Genomic DNA, 14,036 nt, shown 5'->3' on the forward strand with positions numbered 1-14,036 from the left:
TATCTTAAAAATTCAGACATTGCCTCTTAAATTTTCAATTAAGAGGCTACCAAACAGCCCCTAATACCAGAATTGTTTCTTTGAAGCCTAAGAAATAGCACCCCACTAATGGTGAAAATCCAACCATTTGTGGATTTATTCTCATTTCCACCGGTAATCCAATTAGTATCTAGATATCTCTCAAGTACTTCTAAAAACCCCCATAATACAAACCGGGAATTTTGGTTCTTTTTAAATATCCAAGAACTTGACCAATAGTTTTCCAATTATGTTTATTTGGAATATTGATAAACCTTGGAAGTTTATTAACAATAAACTCAGTGTATGGTCTAGTATATTTGTTAGAGTAAATTAGGCAACTAATGACACTTACATAATAAAGTTGAGCAATAGAACTACCATTTGTAACACTTAATGCAGGTATTCGATCTTTTTATGTTTTGATTTAATTAAGATGAAAAACCCTCAAAAATAGTTGGTCACGACGTGACCATCAATGCAGAAATGCGTGTCCGTTCTTGGTGGTCACGACGTGACACATGGGGGTCACGACGTAAAGACGAGTTTAACCAAATTCTGTGTTTTGGCGCCCTATTTAAAGGAAGTCAAGATAGGGCTGTAAACGAACTGAACGTTCAACGAACTGTTTGTGATCCGTTCGGCGGGAAATTCGTTTATGTTCGTTTATTTAATAAATAAACGAACATGAACAAAAATTCCCGTTCATTTAGTTAAACGCACGAACATGAACAATGGTCTCGTTCGTTCAATTATGTTCGTGAACGTTCGTTTATGTTGTTCGTTTACGTTTGTTTATGTTCGTTCATATAAGTTTTTTTATGTTCATATATCGTTAATCGTGTTCGATTACATTTCTATATTATATGTTCTTTTATGTTCATATATGTTCAATTATCTTTGTTCATTTATGTTCGTTCGTTTATGTTTTTTTTTTCATGTTCACGAACATAAACGAACGAACATGAACAATGTAATTTGTTAAACGAACAAACATGAACAAGAAAACTTATTCTTTTATTCATTCGTGTTCGTTTATTTGTTCGACGAATCTAAACAAATGAACATGAACAAGCCCTCGTTCGTATTCGTTCGGTTCGTTTACAGCCCTAAGTGAGGGGCTAGTGTTTGCACACCCTCAGCCCACACCACCTCCCTCATGCCCAAATCGAAGTTAGCCTTCATTGTAACCTTGAAGAGCTCATTTGGTGGTTTTAGCTCCTTGTTGAAGAAGAAGACTCCTTGGGTGCATCATTTTTTGGCAAGCAAGTCCCTTCCTCACCACCTTTCATTGCTTCTGGACCTTTGTAAGTCCTAAAGCTCATGCATTTCTCTTTAATGCATGCTAGATCAAAGTTTTATTCATTGTTCTTCTTGGTTGGGTGTGTAGCATGCATGGGATCCATAAAGTTGACAACTTTGTGGATCATCCAGGCCTTTTAGGTAACATACACCTTAGATTTGAGATTTAGTGGTAGTTTGGACTCCAAGCTTAAGTTTTTGGTCCTTTGGGGTTGGGGAAAACCTTCTGGAAGGTTTGAAGGATTGGCTTAAGATATTAAAAGCCTAATGCTTTAGGCTGTTCAGAACATATCTCACGGCGTGATGGGTTGTGTGTCACGTCGTGATGAGTGAGACAATTTTGTGATTGTTTTGTCTTAGCTATGTCACGACGTGACTCATAGGTGGTCATAACGTGACAATCGGCTGAGGTTGACCATTGTGTTGACTTTTGACCATGGTTGACTTTTCGGGTCAGACTAGGGTTCTAGGGTCTAGACTGAAACTGTATCTCTTTGTTGTTGTTAGGTGACTTGTTGTACATGTTTATTTTGTGTGTGAGAGTTGTCGTATCTTTAGCTGCTATTCGCGAGGTGAGTCTTCTCATTATATTACCTGGGTAGTAGTATATGCATGCTGACCAGCTGGGTCTTACTTGTTGATTAATGTTATTTGTAAAATTGTGTTACTGATATCTCCTTGATGGTTGTGAGTCCACGGGACTGCTGATAGTCCCCAGGGTTGCTGATAACCCTTGAATTGTGATGTTAATCCACAGGGTTGCTGATAACTCATAGTTGTTTATTTTGCTGAGCTGTATGTAATATTTTGGGAAACTCACTAAGTTTTGTGCTTACAGTTATGAATTAAATATGTTTCAGGTACTTCAGATGAGCGCAGAAATGCGAAAGCTTGACTGTACAGTGACTATAGTCCGGCTTGCAGATTTTATGATTTTTCGCATTTTGATACTTTGATTTGGAATGATTGTATTTGATTCACCTGAGATTTTACGACTTGATTTAAAAAAACAAGGCAAGTGTTTTTAAAAAAGATAAAAGACCAAATTCGTGATAATAATTAAAAACTTTAAAGTAATTTGTAAATAATAACCTAGCCTATTAAAATTTGTTAGTTGGTTACATGTTGTAATTAATATGATTTTAAAATATTCATAACCTTCGACCTTAAAAAAAGAATTAAGCAACTAAATCAAACTTAACCTTAAAGCTTGACTTTTTTTTCCCGCTTTTGGTTACATCACATGTGTAGAGTTGTTATATCTAATATGAAATTGATAACGACAAATGACATCAAACACACACCCGTCTCATGCACATTTCAGTTATTTTTTCTATTCTTCGCTCTATCAAATATACACTTTTTAGACCACATATAAAGTGAGACACGAAAAAACCAAACCCAAATTTATGTCACCTAAAACTTTATATATATATATATATATATATATATATATATATATATATATATATATATATATATATAAAACATGGAACGTTAGATCAAAAAAACGGATGACCAAGATCACTTGTGGCATTTTTGTAAATAAATAAAAACTTATAGGGGTGGGGGTATCTTAACTTAAATGGGCAAGGGTATTATAGGAAATGTAAATTTATTTTAATAATATCCTAAATCACAGATCTGAAAATTGAGCTTGAAACATATCACGTTCTCTCTCTCCTTCCTTCTTACTCTCTTCTACGATTTGCCCTCCAACGACCACCGTCCGGAATCCATGGTCGCCACCGGTAATTGTCTCGTCATCGATTCATCGTCTTCCTTATCGTGTCCTTCCTGTCTCCGTCGACCGCCCTGATTATCAATAACACACAGTAGGCATCATCTCTCTTCTCTCATCGCCGATGAACAGGTGTGGAATAATCACTTTGCATCTTTATGTTCATTGTTTCCCATGAAATTGCTGTGATCTTGAGCATGATTTTCAATTGTTGCATAGTTATCTATCTTCTTTCATCTAAGCTTATACTATTCTGATTTGGTTGATGACTTGTTGCAGAATCCACAATACCATGTCGCTTGAAGCCATGGATCTGAGTTAACTGATGTCCAGATCTTTTGCTAGCTCCGAGAAGGTCTCTTCATCAACGTCGATTTATCAAAATCGATCAACAACGATCTTGTAACATTGATTTATCAAGTGGGTGTAAACATTGATTTGTCATCATTGATCTTTGCCTGGGATCAGAAAGTCAAGAATATGACCATGGAAATTCATTCAGGTATCGATTCATCATAAAGTAAAGATCTATTTATTGAAGTCGTATATCATTGACGATTGGAATATATAGTTTGTACTTTTGATGCTAGTGTTATTATGAACTGAGGTTGGTCTGATTTCTTACTTTTTTTGCATTTGATAGCCACAACTACTTGTTTGTTGCTACTGATTTGCTACTTATTTGTTGTTCATATATGAAAATTGTAAAAAAAGGAATGTGTTTGCTGATCATGTATGATATCTGATTGTGTACATTATTCTATATCATGAATTAGATGTTTGATTTTGTGTTCTTAAGGCTCATATGTGTGATGGTTTTTGTCTTTTGATCTGATTTGGGATGGTTGGCCTTGCATACAAGCTGTTTGATCAAATGCCTAAGAGGAATGTATGTAGTACTTTCATAAGATGCATGTTTTCACTGCTCAATTCCAATATACATGTTTTAACAAAATTGTTTCATGTTTTTTTATAATATCAATATCTGAAACTTGCATGGTGGGCTTGAACTCAATAGGGGTTGATTGTGCTCATGAATTTTTTTCAAATTAAGTGGATTCTGCTTCAAGTTTATGGATTTGATTGTTGTAGGGAGCTTTAAGAATACACACTGCACTGCTATTTCTTCACTATCATATAACATACACATACACGATCAACATTACAAACATGAACAACATCACTAAACTAAACCTAAGTTGGTCTAATTTTCACCAAATCATGATGTATAGGCTTGTTATAAGAAATGATGATATTTGGTTGTTATCAATACAAATTTAAGCGTTTAACTGATCTAAAATTCTGCATCATTTTTACATTTTGCCACTACAATACAGGTCATTTTGTGGCGGTTAAGGATGACAACAATTGGAACAACAATGGATCAACAACCTCATACTACTAACAAACATGAATCTACAAATGTTGCTAAAACTCAGAATTCAACTCCATGGTTCAAAAGATGGGGAAGAAAAGGTCTATTTATCAGATATTGTGATTTACATGTGAATCACTTGTGACGCATGTGAATCATTTGTGATTTACATATGAATCACATGTAATTCACATGTAAATCATCTTAATTATTTATTTTTTCTAACCATATAGTTTATTTTAATTGCTTCTATATTGAGCTTCATGAATCACTTGTGATTTACATGTGATTCACTTGTGACACATGTGAATCATTTGTGATTTACATGTGAATCACATGTAAATCATCTTAATTATTTATTTTTTCTAACCATATAGTTTATTTTAATTTGTTTCATTTTATCAATATATCACAAGTGAATCACATGTAATTCACAAGTAAATCACAAGTGATTCACATATGAATTACATGTGATTCATATGTAAATCACATGTAAATCACATGTAAATCAAAAGTGAATCACATATGAGTTACATATGATTCATATGTAATTTACATATAAATCACATGTAATTCACAAGTAAATCACAAGTGATTCACATATGAATTACATGTGGTTCACATGTAATTCACATGTACACCACATGTAACTCACAAGTAAATTTCATATGAATTACATGTGATTCACATATAAATCACAAATGAATCACATATAAATTACGTCTATATGCACACATATATTTTTATGAGTTTTCTTGCATTAATCAATTTTTTTTTATTTTTCTTGTAGATTTGGAAGAATTTGTGGAAAATATTGAAGTGGTGAAAAATGATAAATTAAAGAAAATATGGAAATCTTGACCCAAAGACATGAAAACGCTTTGAAATTTTGTAGTATTTTTTGTTTTTTTATATTTTATTTTGTATCGAATAAAATATTTGTACTATTGTGTTTATAGATTATTAAATAAAAATAGATTTTTTTATATGAGTACATACGGATATTATAGTACAAGAAAGATGCATATATATATATATATATATATATATATATATATATATATATATATATATATATATATATATATATATATATCATCTATATATATCATATATATATATATATACATGAAAAATATGCATATATGCATCTAAAACGTTAATTTTTTTTGTTAAAACAAATGCAGTTTTATAAAAAAACTGTAGTTTTTTTTTAAATGCAGTTTTTTAAAAAAAAATTGTTGTTTTTTTGAAAAAAATGCAGTTTTTTTGAAAAAAATGCAGTTTTTTTTTAAATTGTAGTTTTTTTTATAAAAAGATGCAGTTTTTTTTAAAAAAAATATTTTTTTTCAATTAAAAAATTAAAAAATCTTCATTTTTTTTAAGAAAAAATCGAAATTTATTTAAAAAAAAAAAAACAAATCCGAAATTTGATTTATTATGTTTATTTTTAGAACTTTTTATTAATATTCCCAATAACAAAAAAAATAAACATTAAATGAGATCGGTAAGATGACGATCATGCACTTAATGAGTTAATTTTGATCTAACGTTCCACCTTTAGTTCTCAAGTTCTCGAACGGATCTCATATATATATATATATATATATATATATATATATATATATATAGAGAGAGAGAGAGAGAGAGAGAGAGAGTTAGGTTGAAATGTTTTTAGCAACTATTGTGTGTCTAAATGCACCAATGAGAATTCAAGAAATAATAAATAATTAAATAAATCATTAAAGGGTATTTTGGACCTTTTGTACTTTTAATTAAGGAAATCATTTAATTGAAATCATTCAATTAAGGAAATAAACTAATCATTCAATTAAGGAAATAAACTAAATATATTTGACCTAGTTATGTTTGTGGCCGAACACTTCATCATCGGCATCAACACCATCACCATCACCGATTCTGCTTCTTCTTCTACAATCGACGGATCCAAAAGGGAACACATACTCTCGTCTCGCAATCGATGATGGACTCTGGGGTCGATGAGGCTGAAGAAGGGGATGCGGAGGAGCAGTGGCGCTGCTGTGGGGTCCGTGAACGCGAATGAGAAGCGAGGAGCGAACGGTGAGGAAATCCCGGCTGTAACGCCCCGATTCTCAGGTATTGATTTATGTGTGAGTTCTTGATTTCAAGGGCTACTCGACGAGTTGATTGCCCTACTCGTCGAGTAGCAACGGGTTGGTCTACGTATTTTAATGACCTACTCGCCGAGTCCAAGAAGGGACTCGACGAGTAGGAGCTGGTAGATGAAACCCTAAATCTCGGGGTTTTGCACCCTATTTAAAGGATCATTGGCCTCCCCCGGCCTCCACTTTACTGCCCCTTGTCCCTCTCAAACCCTAAATCGTGTGTGTGTGTTCTTTGGTGTGTTCAAGCTTGGAGGAGGAACTTTGGAAAAGGAAACACTTGGGGAAGCAAGGAAATCAAGGCTAGGAACTCGTGGGGAGCTAAGAGATTCATCATTTGTCACTCTCTGGAAGGTATTAAGCTGTTCCTTTAGCTCATCTCTCTTTTAACCTCTTTTGGATGGGTTTTATGAAAGGCTCCCCATGTTTAAGCTAAGATCTGAAGTTGTAACTTTAGATCTGGACTCCCTTTGACCTCTAGATCCATAAAGTCATCAGCCTTGCCTAGTAGGAGCCTTCCCTCAAGTGTGAGACTTCATTGCAAGCTTAGTTTTGCCATTTAAGGGTCTTAAAGCTTTGCATGCACGTAAAGTTTGCGACGTTACGTGATAAACATGCCCTAGAAGCTTGGATCTATAATCTGGAACCTTGCCATGGCTTAAAAAGCGTCTGCATGGCTAAAGGTCTGCAAGGACTCGGCAAGTTGGAGGAACAACTCGGCGAGCCCGTTGAAGATGGCCGTGAACTCGACGAGTTGGATGAACAACTCGGCGAGTCCGTTGAAGATTGCCTTGAACTCGGCGAGTCGTTCGAAGACTCGGCGAGTCGGCCATGGTTTCTCCCAATTCTTGGACACGTATAAACTCGACGAGTTAAAGGGGAACTCGACGAGCCAATCAAGGATTTCACGACTTCTCGAGTTCAGGAAGGACTCGACGAGTCGGTGAACTGCACTCGACGAGTCGAGTCAACATGGACTGTTGACTTTGACTGTGGACTTTGACTTGGACCAAGGGTTGACCAGTTGACCTCTGAGGGTATTCTGGTAATTTGGAGATTTATGAAAAAGGGTTTTATGGTAACTATAGGTGGTGGAGTTCGTGTTGGTGATCCGGTAGTTGAGCTTTCTAGTTTCAGACGACAGTTGCAAGGTGAGTTATCCTCACCATACTAAGGGGTCTAAGGCACCAAGGCCGACCCAGTGGATATGATATCCTAGTAGTTGTATTATGTTGAGTATGAGTTGGTTACGCATGCTAGTTTGATATGCTAGAGGGTAGGTCTGTAGGACTACCTGTGATACTGATTGATTACATGTATGTGCATTTATCTGTTACATGTCGACATGTTAAGTGGGATGGGTTGAGGTTGTACTGCTCCGTGCGGTAGCCAACAAACCCCATAGTATTCCAGATATGAGCTGAGGGCCCGGTAGGCATTCCAGACTCATACTGAGGACTTGGGAGCATTCCAGATACGAGCCGAGGGCCCGGTAGGCATTCCAGACTCGTACTGAGGGCTCGGTGGCAATCCAAATGTGAGCTAAGGGCCTGGTAGGCATTCCAGACTCACACTGTGGGCCCAGGGGTATTCCAGTCTGTAAAGTTGTGGACTGTTACGTGCTGTTCTGTTCAGTTTGTTATGATATGCTATTGCTGACATGGTTATGTGGACTGTATGTGTATCGGTATTTTGGGGGTAACTCACTAAGCTTTCGGGCTTACAGTTTCAGTTTATTGTTTTAGGTACATTAGGGGATCGCGGCAAGGCGAAGGCATGATCGTACAGCTCCTCATACTATGTTTATGTTTCTGGGAATACTCTGATAAATAATATTTTGGAAACAAAGTTGTAATGTTTTGATGAACTTGACATGTTTTAAAAGTTTAAATTTGTTTGAAATTTTTGGGTGTTACAAGTTGGTATCAGAGCCTTGGTTTGAGTGAATTGGAGGAACATTCGTGTAACTCCAGTCTCAAATCAAGGAAAGGATTTTCAAAATGATTTTTCAAAAAAAAAAGGTTTTCAAAATAAATAAAGGAGGATGCAGGGTGTACGATCAGCCGGAGCCAGTAAGTAGACCCCAAAATACTATACAAGTTATTTGATTATGTGATATGTTCGAACAACATGTTAGTACTAGGCTAGGGATCTTCAGAAATTGCACGATAGAATTGTCTGATTTCATGATGCCTGCTAGCCTAGGGTTTCCTTTATATGAAATTGACATCATTACTGTAGTTACTTAGTGTATGCATCACAGTTATATATAATTAAGATCTTATAGCCTGAGACTGTTTGATTTGGCCTTATGTTCTGTTCTTATTTGATTGGGAGCTTAGGGTAGGATTGAATATTCGAAAGTCTATAGGGTCCAGCGTTATGTATGGCTAGCATACACTAGTGCTACAGGGTTGGTGGAAGTTTCATGGATAGGTGGGTTGAGTGAGGCCGGGAGGCCAGTTATGAGATGTTTATCATTCCTCTAGGGTGAGAATTGAGCGCTCGCCATGTTGTGTATTCAGTTAGGGCATTGTGATGATGCTTGAGACAAATATGGGTAGGTGTGGAAGGTAGTATAGGCCCGTACTACTGAAAGCACAGGACCCATACGTGTGTCAAGTAAGTCACAATCCCTAGGGTTAGTATGGAGTTGGCTCCCAGTTATTTATATGGATTATCTGATATCTTGTGGTATGTTTCAGAATGGTGATGACGAGGCGCTTTGTGGCCGGATCCGGTTCGGGATTAGGATCAGGGGACAGAGGCGAAGAGGGGCCGACAGCACCTGAGCCGGTGGTGCAGATGGGTACAGAGGAGTTGGATGCCAGGATTCGAGAGATCCTGCATGATGAGGTTGTTGCTGCATTCTAGGCTCAGTTACCGGAGATGTTCGGGTCGATTAAGACCGCCATGGTGGAGTATTTTGATGAGCGCTATGCAGCCCTTGCAGAGACAGCCGTCGTGGCAGCTGCATCAGCTGTATCAGCGGCAGGGGAGGAGTTGGTAGAGGTTTTCAGTACAGGGACTTCGATAACACGAAGCCCCCTACTTTTGATGGGACGCAGGATCCCATCAAGGCTATGAGATGGATTTCAGATGTGGAGGGGTGTTTCTTCACCTGCTCGTGTCCTGCTGACCAGAAGGTCAGGTGTGCTCTGAACCTGCTTAGGTCTGGGGCCAAGGACTGGTAGAGACTTGCGACTGGGTCGTACACTGATGATCAGAGAGCTGCTGTTACTTGGGAGCAGTTCAGGGACATGTTCCGCGCCCGTTACATTCTGCGGGTTGATCGGGAACGTTTGGCACAGGAGTTTCTGAGTTTGAGACAGGATGGGGAGTCGGTGACGGAGATCACCCGGATGTTCACTGAGAGGGCGATGTTTTTCCCGGAGTTTGCTTCAGAGTAGGCTCAGATGACCCGTTATCTGAGCATGCTCAAGACGGATATCTGTCAGTTTGTGTCTACCCAGCGATGTGATACTCTTCTAGAGTTGCAGAAGGCCGCCAGACGGCGTGAGTTGGAGATTGAGCAGCAGTTGAAAGAGCAGCGGCAGGCCCCGGCACATTCTCAGCCGGCGCCGAAGCGGTCTAAGACCGCTGATACTAGGACCGGGGGTCAGCAGAGCCGCACTTATGGGAAGTGTGGCAAGGGTCATTATGGTGTGTGTCGAGTTGGTAGTGGGTGCCACAAGTGTGGCAAGGAGGGGCATTACGCGAAGGACTGTCGTCAGGCCGCCCCAGTTCAGGGTATGAGGTTATGCTATCACTGCGATCAGGTTGGCCACATGAGGGCCAACTGTCCACTACTTACCGCCAAGCCGGCACAGGCTCCTGCGCCGGCTACGTTGAGGATTACCGATGGGAGGCAGGGCAGAGCAGAGCCTCCGAAGGCTCAGGGACGCGCATTTCAGCTTACGGCCGAGGAGGCCAAGGCAGCACCAGATGTGGTTGCTGGTATGTTTCTATCCTTTATCTCATTTACTATATATGTGGTATGCTTATCTGTTGTACCTGTGATTAGGTACGTTTCTAGTGAACTCCTTGCCTGCTTTGATTTTGTTTGACTCGGGGGCGAGTCGGTCCTTCGTATCTCAGTCATTTAGTAGGGAGTTCAGTGCGCCAGTGGGCGAGTTAGAGTGTCCGTTGCGAGTGTCTATCGCCAACGAACACGTGGTTCTGCTTCTTCAGTTTATCGAGGGTGTGACTTGGAGATTTTCGGGGTGTCCTTTCCGATACATTTGATTCTGATCCCCATGGGGGAGGTGTGCGTGATTGTGGGCATGGATTGGCTCAGTCGGTTCGGTGCTATGATTGATTGCGAGGGCCAGCGAGTGGTAGTTCGAACCCCAAGTGGGGGAGAACTGATTGTATATGGCGAGGGCACCAGAGTAGGATCAGGGTTTTGTTCAGCTGCCAGGGCTCGGCAGTACATTCAGCACGGGTGTGCGGGTTATCTAGCGTATGTGGTAGATACGCGAGTCAGGGATCAGATTTCGGTTTCCGATGTATCGGTGGTCAGGGAGTTTGCGGATGTGTTTCCGGAGGAGTTGCCAGGGATACCTCCGGAGAGGCAGGTCGAGTTCAGGATCGACCTGGTGCCAGGTGCGGCTCCTATCGCTAAGGCGTCGTACCGATTGGCACCACCAGAGATGCAGGAGCTGTTGTCGCAGCTACAGGAAGTGCTGGGCAAGCAGTTCATTCGACCTAGCAGTTCTCCATGGGGAGCGCCGATTCTTTTTGTCCGGAAGAATGACGGTTCGCACCGGATGTGTATTGATTACCGGGAGTTGAATAAGTTAACGGTGAAGAACCGTTACCCACTCCCGAGGATAGACGATCTCTTCGATCAGTTGCAGGGCGCATCTTGGTTTTCCAAGATAGACTTGAGGTCTGGGTACCATCAGGTCAGGGTTAGAGAGGAGGACGTGGAGAAGACCTCGTTCCGAACTCGTTATGGACATTACGAGTTCGTGGTGATGCCGTTTGGGCTCACCAACACGCCAGCAGTGTTCATGGACCTGATGAATCGGGTCTGCAGACCGATGCTTGATCGCTCGGTCATAGTATTTATAGATGATATCTTGGTGTATTCCAAGACCCGAGAGCAGCATGAGGAGCATCTACGAGAGCTGTTGGGAGTTCTGAGACGAGAACGGTTGTACGCCAAGTTCTCGAAGTGTGAGTTTTGGTTACGAGAGGTCCAGTTCCTCGGAAATCTCGTTAACCAGGAGGGGATTTTGGTCGATCCGGCCAAAATCGAGGCGGTTAAGCAGTGGGAGATTCCGAAATCTCCCTCGGATATTAGGAGTTTTCTGGGATTGGCAGGGTACTACCGGAGGTTCATACGGGATTTCTCCAAGATTGCAGTACCCCTCACTCGTCTGACGAGGAAGGGGGTGGATTTCCGGTGGGGCCCCGAGCAGCAGAGGGCGTTTGAGACCCTCCGTCAGCGTTTGTGTGAGGCACCAGTCTTGACACTCCCGGAGGGAGTTGAGGATTTTGTGGTGTTCTGTGATGCATCCATCACAGGTTTAGGGGCGGTCCTTATGCAGAGAGGACGAGTGATAGCCTACGCATCGCGGCAGCTGAAGCCGCATGAGACGAGATACCCTACGCATGACTTGGAGCTGGGGGCGGTGGTGTTCGCCCTCAAGATATGGAGACATTACCTCTATGGGGTCCGCTGTACCATTTACACGGATCTCAAGAGCTTGAGACATATCATGGATCAGCCGAACCTGAACATGAGGCAGCGCAGGTGGCTGGATGTAATCAAGGACTACGATTGCGAGATCCTTTACCACCCTGGTAAAGCGAATGTGGTTGCGGATGCTTTGAGCCGCAAGTCAGCTGGGCCTTCCACCCCTGCGGTATGTATGAGGATAGCGGTGGATTCTCCGCTTGTGAGTTTGATCAGAGATGCCCAGGTAGAGGGCATGCGACCGTAGAATTGGAAGCTAGAGAGGATCAAGGGTGAGAATACCCGGTTCGTGCAGGATAGTCGGGGACTACTGACCCGATGCGGTCGGGTTTGGGTTCCGATATCTGGTGGGGTTAGGCAGACGGTTATGGAGGAGGCTCATAAGTCTCATTTATCTATTCACCCGGGGGCCACCAAGATGTACCGGGATTTGAGTTTGAGCTATTGGTGGCCGTGCATGAAGCGAGAAATCGCTTGGTACGTCGAGAGGTGCTTGACATGTAGGATGGTCAAGGCCGAGCATCAGAGGCCGCATGGAAAGCTGCAGCCTCTAGAGATTCCCATGTGGAAATGGGAACAGATCACGATGGATTTTATTACCAAGTAGCCGAGGACGGCGAATGGGTTTGATGCTATATGGGTCATCGTGGATCGACTGACCAAGAGTGCCCATTTCTTGGCTGTATGGGAGAGCTCATCTGCCGAGAAATTGGCCGAAGTGTACGTTCGCGAGATCGTGTCTCGCCATGGGGTTCCCGTTTCCATTGTCTCTGATCGGGATGTCAGTTTTACCTCCCGCTTCTGGCAAAAGTTTCACGAGGAGATGGGCACGCGGTTGCACTTCAGCACAGCATTCCACCCGCAGACAGACGGCCAGAGCGAGCGGACTATTCAGACCCTCGAGGACATGTTGAGGGCGTGTGTCATTGATTTCGGTGGGAGTTGGGATTCTCACCTACCGCTTGCGGAGTTCGCCTACAACAACAGCCATCATTCTAGCCTTGGCGCCCCGCCATTCGAGCTGTTGTACGGGCGGAGATGTCGCACCCCAGTTTGTTGGGGTGAGGTTGGCCACAGGGTGATGGGTAGGACGGAGGTGGTCTTGCAGACTACCGAGAAGATTCAGCAGATTAGGCAGCGGATGCAGACCGCTCAGAGTCGGCAGAAGAGTTACGCCGACCGGCGCCGCTCTGAGTTAGAGTTTCAGGTCGGTGACATGGTACTCCTGAAGGTCTCGCCCTGAAAAGGCGTGATCCGCTTCAGGAAGAGGGGAAAACTGGGTCCCCGATATATTGGGCCGTTCAGGATCATTGCCAGGGTTGGCAAGGTAGCTTACAAGCTAGAGCTGCCGGAGGAGCTTAGTCGGATACACAACACTTTCCACGTTTCGCAGCTGCGAAAGTGCATCATGGATCAAGAGGAGGTGGTGCCGCTGGATGATATTCAGGTGGATGAACGCCTGAATTACGTAGAGAGGTCTGTGGCCATATTGGAGAAGAAGATGAAAATTCTGAGGAATAAGGAGATACCTTTGGTGAAAGTACAGTGGGAGCATCGGAAGGGGTCCGAGTGGACGTGGGAGACGGAGGCTGAAATGCGGGAGCATTACTCGGAGTTATTCGCTGCAGCAGACTTCGAGGACGAACTCTAGTTCAAGTGGGGGAGAATGGTAACGCCCCGATTCTCAGGTATTGATTTATGTGTGAGTTCTTGATTTCAAGGGCTACTCGACGAGTTGATTGCCCTACTCGT

General features: G+C 41.8%; 1 long non-coding RNA gene across 1 annotated transcript; it reads left to right on the plus strand.

Annotated features, from left to right (window-relative positions):
- Positions 1–2,991: 2,991 nt before the first annotated feature.
- LOC145136724 (uncharacterized) lies at positions 2,992–4,484 on the plus strand. The gene is made up of 3 exons (XR_013720691.1): positions 2,992–3,193; positions 3,341–3,563; positions 4,399–4,484. It is a non-coding gene; the product is annotated as an uncharacterized LOC145136724 (long non-coding RNA).
- Positions 4,485–14,036: the final 9,552 nt, after the last annotated feature.

This window comes from Lactuca virosa, chromosome 9, assembly GCF_052849685.1.
Source record: "Lactuca virosa cultivar CGN04683 chromosome 9, Lactuca_virosa_CGN04683_v6, whole genome shotgun sequence".
In the NCBI taxonomy this organism is placed as follows: Eukaryota; Viridiplantae; Streptophyta; class Magnoliopsida; order Asterales; family Asteraceae; genus Lactuca; species Lactuca virosa.